This window comes from Aegilops tauschii, chromosome 1, assembly GCF_002575655.3.
Source record: "Aegilops tauschii subsp. strangulata cultivar AL8/78 chromosome 1, Aet v6.0, whole genome shotgun sequence".
NCBI lineage: Eukaryota > Viridiplantae > Streptophyta > Magnoliopsida > Poales > Poaceae > Aegilops > Aegilops tauschii.
In genome coordinates, this window is record NC_053035.3 from 497,415,594 (window position 1) to 497,425,087 (window position 9,494).

The following is a 9,494-nucleotide window of genomic DNA, read 5'->3' on the forward strand; positions in this document are numbered from 1 at the left end:
AGTTAATGAAAACAGAGTAACGCCTTAAGCAAGATGACATGATGTAGAGGGATAAATTCATGCAATATGATAAAAAACCATCTTGTTATCCTCAATGGCAACAATACAATACGTGCCCTGCTGCCCCTACTGTCACTGGGAAAGGACACCGCAAGATTGAACCCAAAGCTAAGCACTTCTCCCATTGCAAGAAAGATCCATCTAGTAGGCCAAACCAAACTGATAATTCGAAGAGACTTGCAAAGATAACCAATCATACATAAAAGAATTCAGAGAAGATTCAAATATTGTTCATAGATAATCTTGATCATAAACCCACAATTCATTGGTCTCAACAAACACACGCAAAAAGAAGATTACATCGAATAGATCTCCATGAGAGAGGGGGAGAACATTGTATTGAGATCCAAAAAGAGAGAAGAAGCCGTCTAGCTACTAACTATGGACCCGAAGGTCTAAGGTAAACTACTCACACTTCATCGGAGAGGCTATGGTGTTGATGTAGAAGCCCTCCATGATGGATGCCCCCTCCGGCGGAGCTCCGGAACAGGCCCCAAGATGGGATCTCGTGGGTACAGAAGGTTGCGGCGGTGGAATTAGGTTTTTGGCTCCGTATCTAATCGTTTGGGGGTACGTAGGTATATATAGGAGGAAGGAGTACGTCGGTGGAGCAACAGGGGGCCCATGAGGGTGGAGGGCGCGCCCCCTACCTCGTGGCCTCCTCCTTTGTTTCTTGACGTAGGGTCCAAGTCTCCTGGATCATAATCTTCCTAAAAATCACGTTCCCGAAGGTTTCATTCTGTTTGGACTCCGTTTGATATTCCTATTCTGCGAAACTCTAAAATAGGCAAAAAAAACAGCAATTCTGGGCTGGGCTTCCGGTTAATAGGTTAGTCCCAAAAATAATATAAAAGTGAATAATAAAGCCCAATAATGTCCAAAACAGTAGATAATATAGCATGGAGCAATCAAAAATTATAGATACGTTGGAGACGTATCAGGCATCCCCAAGCTTAATTCCTGCTCGTCCTCGAGTAGGTAAATGATAAAAACAGAATTTTTGATGCGGAGTGCTACTTGGCATAATTTCAATGTAATTCTTCTTAGTTGTGTTATGAATATTCAAATCCGAAAGATTCAAGACAAAAGTTTAATATTGACATAAAAATAATAATACTTCGAGCATACTAACAAAGCAATCATTTCTTCTCAAAATAACATGGCCAAAGAAAGTTATCCCTACAAAATCATATAGTCTGGCTATGCTCTATCTTCATCACACAAAGTATTTAAATCATGCACAACCCCGATGACAAGCCAAGCAATTGTTTCATACTTTTGACATTCTCAAACTTTTTCAATCTTCACACAATACATGAGCGTGAGCCATGGATATAGCACTATATGTGGAATAGAATGGTGGTTGTGGAAAAGACAAAAAGGGAGAAGATAGTCTCACATTGACTAGGCGTATCAACGGGCTATGGAGATGCCCATCAATACATATCAATGTGAGTGAGTAGGGACTAAGTGGGTTTGCATCCAACTCGCTTTGATAACTAGAGCTATAAGCATATGAAAGCTCAACAAAAGAAACTAAGTGGGTGTGCATCCAACTCTCTTGCTCACGAAGACCTAGGGCATTTTGAGGAAGCCCATCATTGGAATATACAAGCCAAGTTCTATAATGAAAAATTCCCAATAGTATATGAAAGCGACAAAATGAGAGACTCTCTATCATGAAGATCATGGTGCTACTTTGAAGCACAAGTGTGGTAAAAGGATAGTAACATTGTCCCTTCTCTCTTTTTCTCTCATATTTTTTTATTTGGGCCTTTTCTCCTTTTTTTATGGCCTCTTTTCTTTTTTTTCGTCCAGAGTCTCATCCCGACTTGTGGGGGAATCATAGTCTCCATCATCCTTTTCCTCACTTGGGACAATGCTCTAAAAATGAAGATCATCACACTTTTATTTTCTAACAACTCAACAATTACAACTCGATACTTAGAACAAAATATGACTCTATACGAATGCCTCCAGCGGTGTACCGGGATATGTAATGAATCAAGAGTGACATGTATGAAAGAATTATGAACAGTGGCTTTGCCACAAATACAATGTCAACTACATGATCATGCTAAGCAATATGACAATGATGGAGCGTGTCATAATAAACGGAACGGTGGAAAGTTGCATGGCAATATATCTCGGAATGGCTATGGAAATGCCATGATAGGTAGGTATGGTGGCTGTTTTGAGGAAGGTATATGGTGGGTGTATGATACCGGTGAAAAGTGCGCGGTATTAGAGAGGCTAGCAATGGTGGAAGGAAGAAAGTGCGTATAATCCATGGACTCAACATTTGTCATAAAGAACTCATATACTTATTGCAAAAATCTACAAGTTATCAAAGCAAAGTATTATGCGCATGCTCCTAGGGGGATAGATTGGTAGGAAAAGACCATCGCTCGTCCCCGACCACCACTCATAAGGAAGACAATCAATAAATAAATCATGCTCCGACTTCATCACATAACGGTTCACCATACGTGCATGCAACGGGAATCACAAACTTTAACACAAATATTTCTCAAATTCACAACTACTCAACTAGCATGACTCTAATATCACCATCTTCATATCTCAAAACAATTATCAAGTATCAAACTTCTCATAGTATTCAACACACTCATAAGAAAGTTTTTACAAATCTTGAATACCAAGCATATTAGGATTATTTAAGCAAATTACCATGCTATTTAAGACTCTCAAAATAATCTAAGTGAATCATGAGAGATCAATAGTTTCTATAAAACAAAGCCACCACCGTGCTCTAAAAGATATAAGTGAAGTACTAGAGCAAAACTATATAACTCAAAAGATATAAGCGAAGCACATAGAGTATTCTAACAAATTCCAAATCATGTATGGCTCTCTCAAAAGGTGTGTACAGCAAGGATGGTTGTGGTAAAAAAGAAAAGACTCAAATCATACAAGACGCTCCAAGCAAAACACATATCATGTGGTGAATAAAAATATAGCTCCAAGTAAAGTTACCGATGGAAGTAGACGAAAGAGGGGATGCCTTCCGGGGCATCCCCAAGCTTTGGCTTTATGGTGTCCTTAGATTATCTTGGGGGTGCCATGGGCATCCTCAAGCTTAGGCTCTTGCCACTCCTTGTTCCATAATCCATCAAAATCTTTCACCCAAAACTTGAAAACTTCACAACACAAAACTCAACAGAAATCTCGTGAGCTCCGTTAGCGAAAGAAAACAAAATACCACTTCAAGGTACAGTAATGAACTCATTCTTTATTTATATTGGTGTTAAACCTACTGTATTCCAACTTCTCTATGGTTTATAAACTATTTTACTATCCATAGATTCATCAAAATAAGCAAACAACACACGAAAAACAGAATCTGTCAAAAACAGAACAGTCTGTAGTAATCTGTAACTAACGCAAACTTCTGGAACTCCAAAAAATCATCCAAAATAGGACGACCTAGGCAATTTGTTTATTGATCAGCATCAATTGGAATCAGTATTTTATCACGTTCTGGTGATTTTTAACAATTGTTTTCGTGAACAGAAAGTTTCTGCAAATTACAGCAAGATCAAATAACTATCATCCAAGAAGATCCTATAGGTTTAACTTGGCACAAACACTAATTAAAACATTAAAACACATCTAACCAGAGTCTAGAACAGATATTTATTCCTAAACATAAGCAAAAAGAAAAAAACTAAAAATAAAATTGGGTTGCCTCCCAACAAGCGTTATCGTTTAATGCCCCTAGCTAGGCATTGATAATTTTAATGATGCTCACATGAAAGACAAGAATTGAAGCGCAAAAAGAGCATCATAAAACACATGACAAACACATCTAATTCTAACATACTTCCTATGCATAGGCATTTTATAAGCAAACAAATTATCATAGCAAGCAAAAATTGGCATATGCAAGGAAGAAGAAAGAGATGATAGCAATCTCAACATGACGAGAGGTAATTTAGTAACATGAAAATTCCAACAACCATATTTTACTCTCTCATAATAATTAGATGAAGGATCAAAACCAAATTCAACAATATAGCTATCACATAAAATTTTCTCTACATGATCCACATGCATGCAAAGTTGACACTCTTCCGAAATAGTGGGATTAACATTAACTAATGTCAAGACCTCTCCAAACCCACTTTTATCAAAAACTTCATAAGATTGAACATTATCCAAATATGTGGGATCTAAAGTTGACACTCTTCCAAACCCACTTTCAATATTATTGCAAACATTATTATCAATCTCATATTCATCATGAGGATTAAATAAATTTTCAAGATCATAAGAAGAATCACCCCAATCATGATCATTGCAACAAGTAGTAGACATAGCAAAACTAGCATCCCCAAGCTTAGGGTTTTGCATATTATTAGCACAATTGACATCAAGAGAATTTATAGTAAAATCATTGAAATCATGCTTTTCATTGAGGGAACTATCAAGCATGGGTGCAATAGCAACAATCTCATTTTTAACATAAGGAACTATAGCAAATTCGTCTTCATAAATATTGGCATCATGGCCACAAGAATAGCAAGCATCATGTTCATCAAGGGATATTTCAACCAAATCATCATTATATATAGATTCATGCATATCATTATTTTCTTCCAAAGCAACGGTCATTCTTTCAATAAATTCTTGGACATAGACATTGTGAGCAAGGTTTTCATTGCAATATTTAAGTATGACGGAATTTTCAGATTTGTTGAGAGTAAAATCATACTTCTCAATCAAAGAAGCAACCTCATGAGCACCCTTAAAAACGACAAATTCTTCAATTTGTTCGATATCATAGTAACTATAAACACCCTTTGCATAAGAAGATAAGATTTCATTATCATTGAACTCACATAGGTAGGGAAGGTGTTTTTTAGGGTTCATAGGGCAACAAGTAAAATCACACATTTCACAAAGATTCCAAGCATAGCATAGCAAACTATTTATATGATACCATAAGAGCTTCCCTTTTTCAGACAAACGATGACGCACAAAATAAGCATGCTCATCTAAAGATTTCCCATCAACTAGGCTAGTTGGGGTTTCAGCACGAGCGCATAAGAATCAAAGATGATCCAAGTAGAACACTTTAAGTGGATCCATATCAATAGATTTTCAGCAAGCGAAGATGCAAGCATATAGAAGGCACATGGCAACACGAGCAAACAAAAGGATGAACGGAAAAGAGAGGGCGAATAAAACGGCAAGGGTGAAGTGGGGGAGAGGAAAACGAGAGGCAAATGGCAAATAATGTAATGCGGGATATAAGGGATTTTTGATGGGTACTTGGTATGTTGGCTTTTGCGTAGACTCCCCAGCAATGGCGCCAGAAATCTTCTTGCTACCTCTTGAGCAGTGCGTTGGTTTTTCCTTGAAGAGGAAAGGATGATGCAGCAAAGTAGCGTAAGTATTTCCCTCAGTTTTTGAGAACCAAGGTATCAATCCAGTAGGAGGCTGCGCGCGAGTCCCTCGTACCTACAAAAAAAATAACTCCTTGCAACCAACGCGATAAGGGGTTGTCAATCCCTTCACGGTCACTTACGAGAGTGAGATCTGATAGATATGATAGGATAATATTTTTGGTATTTTTGTGATAAAGATGCAAAGTAAAATAAAAGCAAAGTAAAAAGCAAAGGAAATAACTAAGTATTGGAAGATTAATATGATGAAGATAGACCCGGGGGCCATAGGTTTCACTAGTGGCTTCTCTCAAGAGCATAAGTATTTTACGGTGGGTGAACGAATTACTGTTGAGCAATTGACAGAATTGAGCATAGTTGTGAGAATATCTAGGTATGATCATGTATATAGGCATCAGTCCGAGACAAGTAGACCGACTCCTGCCTGCATCTACTACTATTACTCCACTCATCGACCGCTATCCAGCATGCATCTAGAGTATTAAGTTAATGAAAACAGAGTAACGCCTTAAGCAAGATGACATGATGTAGAGGGATAAATTCATGCAATATGATTAAAAAAACCATCTTGTTATCCTCGATGGCAACAATACAATACGTGCCTTGCTGCCCCTACTGTCACTGGGAAAGGACACCGCAAGATTGAACCCAAAGCTAAGCACTTCTCCCATTGCAAGAAAGATCAATCTAGTAGGCCAAACCAAACTGATAATTTGAAGAGACTTGCAAAGATAACCAATCATACATAAAAGAATTCAGAGAAGATTCAAATATTGTTCATAGATAATCTTGATCATAAACCCACAATTCATCGGTCTCAACAAACACACCGCAAAAAGAAGATTACATCGAATAGATCTCCACGAGAGAGCGGGAGAACATTGTATTGAGATCCAAAAAGAGAGAAGAAGCCATCTAGCTACTAACTATGGACCCGAAGGTCTGAGGTAAACTACTCACACTTCATCGAAGAGGCTATGGTGTTGATGTAGAAGCCCTCCGTGATGGATGCCCCCTCCGGCGGAGCTCCGAAACAGGCCCCAAGATGGGATCTCGTTGGTACAGAAGGTTGCGGCGGTGGAATTAGGTTTTTGGCTCCGTATCTGATCGTTTGGGGGTACGTAGGTATATATAGGAGGAAGGAGTACGTCGGTGGAGCAACAGGGGGCCCACGAGGTTGGAGGGCGCGCCCTGGGGGGGTGGCACGCCCCCCTATCTCGTGGCCTCCTCCTTTGTTTCTTGACGTAGGGTCCAAGTCTCCTGGATCATAATCTTCCTAAAAATCACGTTCCTGAAGGTTTCATTCCGTTTGGACTCCGTTTCATATTCCTTATCTGCGAAACCTTGAGATAGGCAAAAAACAGTAATTCTGGGCTGGGCCCCTGGTTAATAGGTTAGTACCAAAAATAATATAAAAGTGAATAATAAAGCCCAATAATGTCCAAAACAGTAGATAATATAGCATGCAGCAATCAAAAATTATAGATACATTGGAGACGTATCAATCATCATGTCTCCAATTCTTGCGCGGCGCTTCCTTTTCCTTCCAAGAACCTCCTTACGACTGTCCATACATTTTTTCCATTCTCTGATTAGCATGTCTCCACTTCTTTTAGAAATCCGGTATGGACAGTTGAGATTCGTAGGATGACCTGGTTGTATGTTCAGAACATGAAGGCTACCATACTCATACATCAAATGAGGCACACAATCCGTCGGGATTCTCTGTTGAAAAACATAGTAATAACTTCATAGTTAGCAATGATGTACTAGTTTTAGAAGTATGCAAAAGATGCACGGATGTCGTAATAGTAAAAAATCTTACCAGGGTATCTCCATGGTAGTTATCGTAGTTCAACACGTACACTAGTGGCACGTATTGACCATAATGTTGAGGAGTTTGATTGTAGATATTGTAATTCTCAAGATCAGTACAAAATCCGACCAGATGATTTTTCTCCTTATAAGTTAACTCAGAGCCATCGGTGTAGTAGGTTCTGTCTACCATCTTCCGCACATTCTTTGAACAATCAAAATAAGCTGTCAATGGAAATAAGCTGTCAACTATTTTGAAATGAACAATATAAATTAGTTAATAATTAACTATGTTTGAGAAACTCACATAGCGGTAGAACTGGAGGCGTATCAACAAGGACCCAAATGTCCATATTGTCTTGGTCGATGTCAGGATCACCAAGATCCATGGTGATAAGCATACCCTCATGAAAACCATACATCTTGCAAAGTGATTCCCAATTTTTGCAACCAAAATGGGTTACGCTCTCAGAATTATACAGATTTACTTCAAAATCCACATCATGATGAGTTCTTAGGTGAATTTTCTTTGTTTCATAATTTTCATGGTCTTCAAAATCCATCCTCTCCAAGACATAGCATCTTGCATGGCATGGGATAAGCTACTCGAATTGTAAAAGATGAAAATTACACGTTGAAATAGTTGAAGTCATGCTTAATTATGAAAAAAACACTTGTCGTCATTGCGTACCGTTTCAACTTCGAAGGACTCCTCGAGCTTAATGCTGAAGCGCCGATCATCGTCCAGGTGAGGCCTGTCGCACAGACCTCGATCGTCATGGCACCAGCTGCACTCCCCCGGGAGACTTTCGTCGTCCAACGACGACATTTCCTACGTTCATAATTCAAAGATTAAACTTGTACAATTAAATATATGTACTAAAAAACTAAATTAGATCATTATTATTCATCACGGGTTGACTATCGGTCTGTCGAGTCTTTTCTTGAAAACTCTCAGCTCGCGTGGTGTATACATTCGACCGTTGGTGATGGTCGCTCCTCCATTCGTCCCCGGGTGCATTACACCAAAATGTCTAGCACACGGGAACGAAGGAGAAGCGACCCCCACGACAACAGTTGGGATTCCTCGTCCTCTCATATATATATGGTGGAACTCTCCCTCACTGATTCCTCTCTGACATTTGTGACCGTCGGTGATGGTAGCTCCTCCTTTCGTTCCCGAGTGCATTACACCAAATTGTCTAGCACACGGGAACGAAGGAGAAGCTACCCCACGACAACAGTCGGGATTCTTCGTCCTCTCATATATGGTGGACACTCGACAGACTTAAAGTCAACCCAAAATATCGTTTAATTATCTTTCTAAAAAAGGATTTGGCTGGTCTCACCTCGAGGTCGGAGGGGGTCGGTGACGGGGACGACGGCGGGGATGATGGAGGGGGGCTCCTAGATTTCTGCGACAAAAAAACCCTATAAGCTATCAACTAATCATATGCATACGCCTTGCATAGTGCTCTCCAATTTTCGCATTCAAAGTAGGAGTAGTTTTCCAATTTGAGCATTCAATAAGCAAAACCAAATCGTAAAATAAAGTAGTATTCAAATTAGCATGCATTCAATTATAACAAAACTACATCATCTCTTGCTCCCGTACATCGTCAAATATTATCACTAATACACCTCGAATACTATCATACATATAGCATCGCTAGTACAGCTAGAACCGTAGCGCCCGACGGGTATCGGCACGGGCGGTGGACACCCAAAGGGAAGGAACCATCACATGATCATAGCTCCAGTGAGATCCCTGAAGAACCTGCCAGGTATTGTCGAACCTGCCCTCCAACGCAACCATGTAGCGACGGACGTGCTCGTCCTCCTCGCTGACACGGTGACGTACCACCTCCGCGGTGTCCGGAAGCCTAGGCACCGTCACTGGCCCACGCGACTGCCACCAAACAAGGATCGGGTCAATGACGGGCTGGCTCCTCACCAACCTACGCCCCCCGGAAGGTAGCACCTCCCAATACCAGCCCGGCGGAGCCCAGTCCCGGACATGGCCCCTCTGATCAAGCTGGCCTCCTCCGCCGAGTCAACGACGAGGATGTGGGATAGGCATCGTCGACGTCGATGCGGGAATAATTGCTTGAACTAAAAAAATAAACTAGTTCTATTAATTTTCTTGCTAAAAATAAACTACTTCTATATATAGTAAAATAAAGTAGTTTT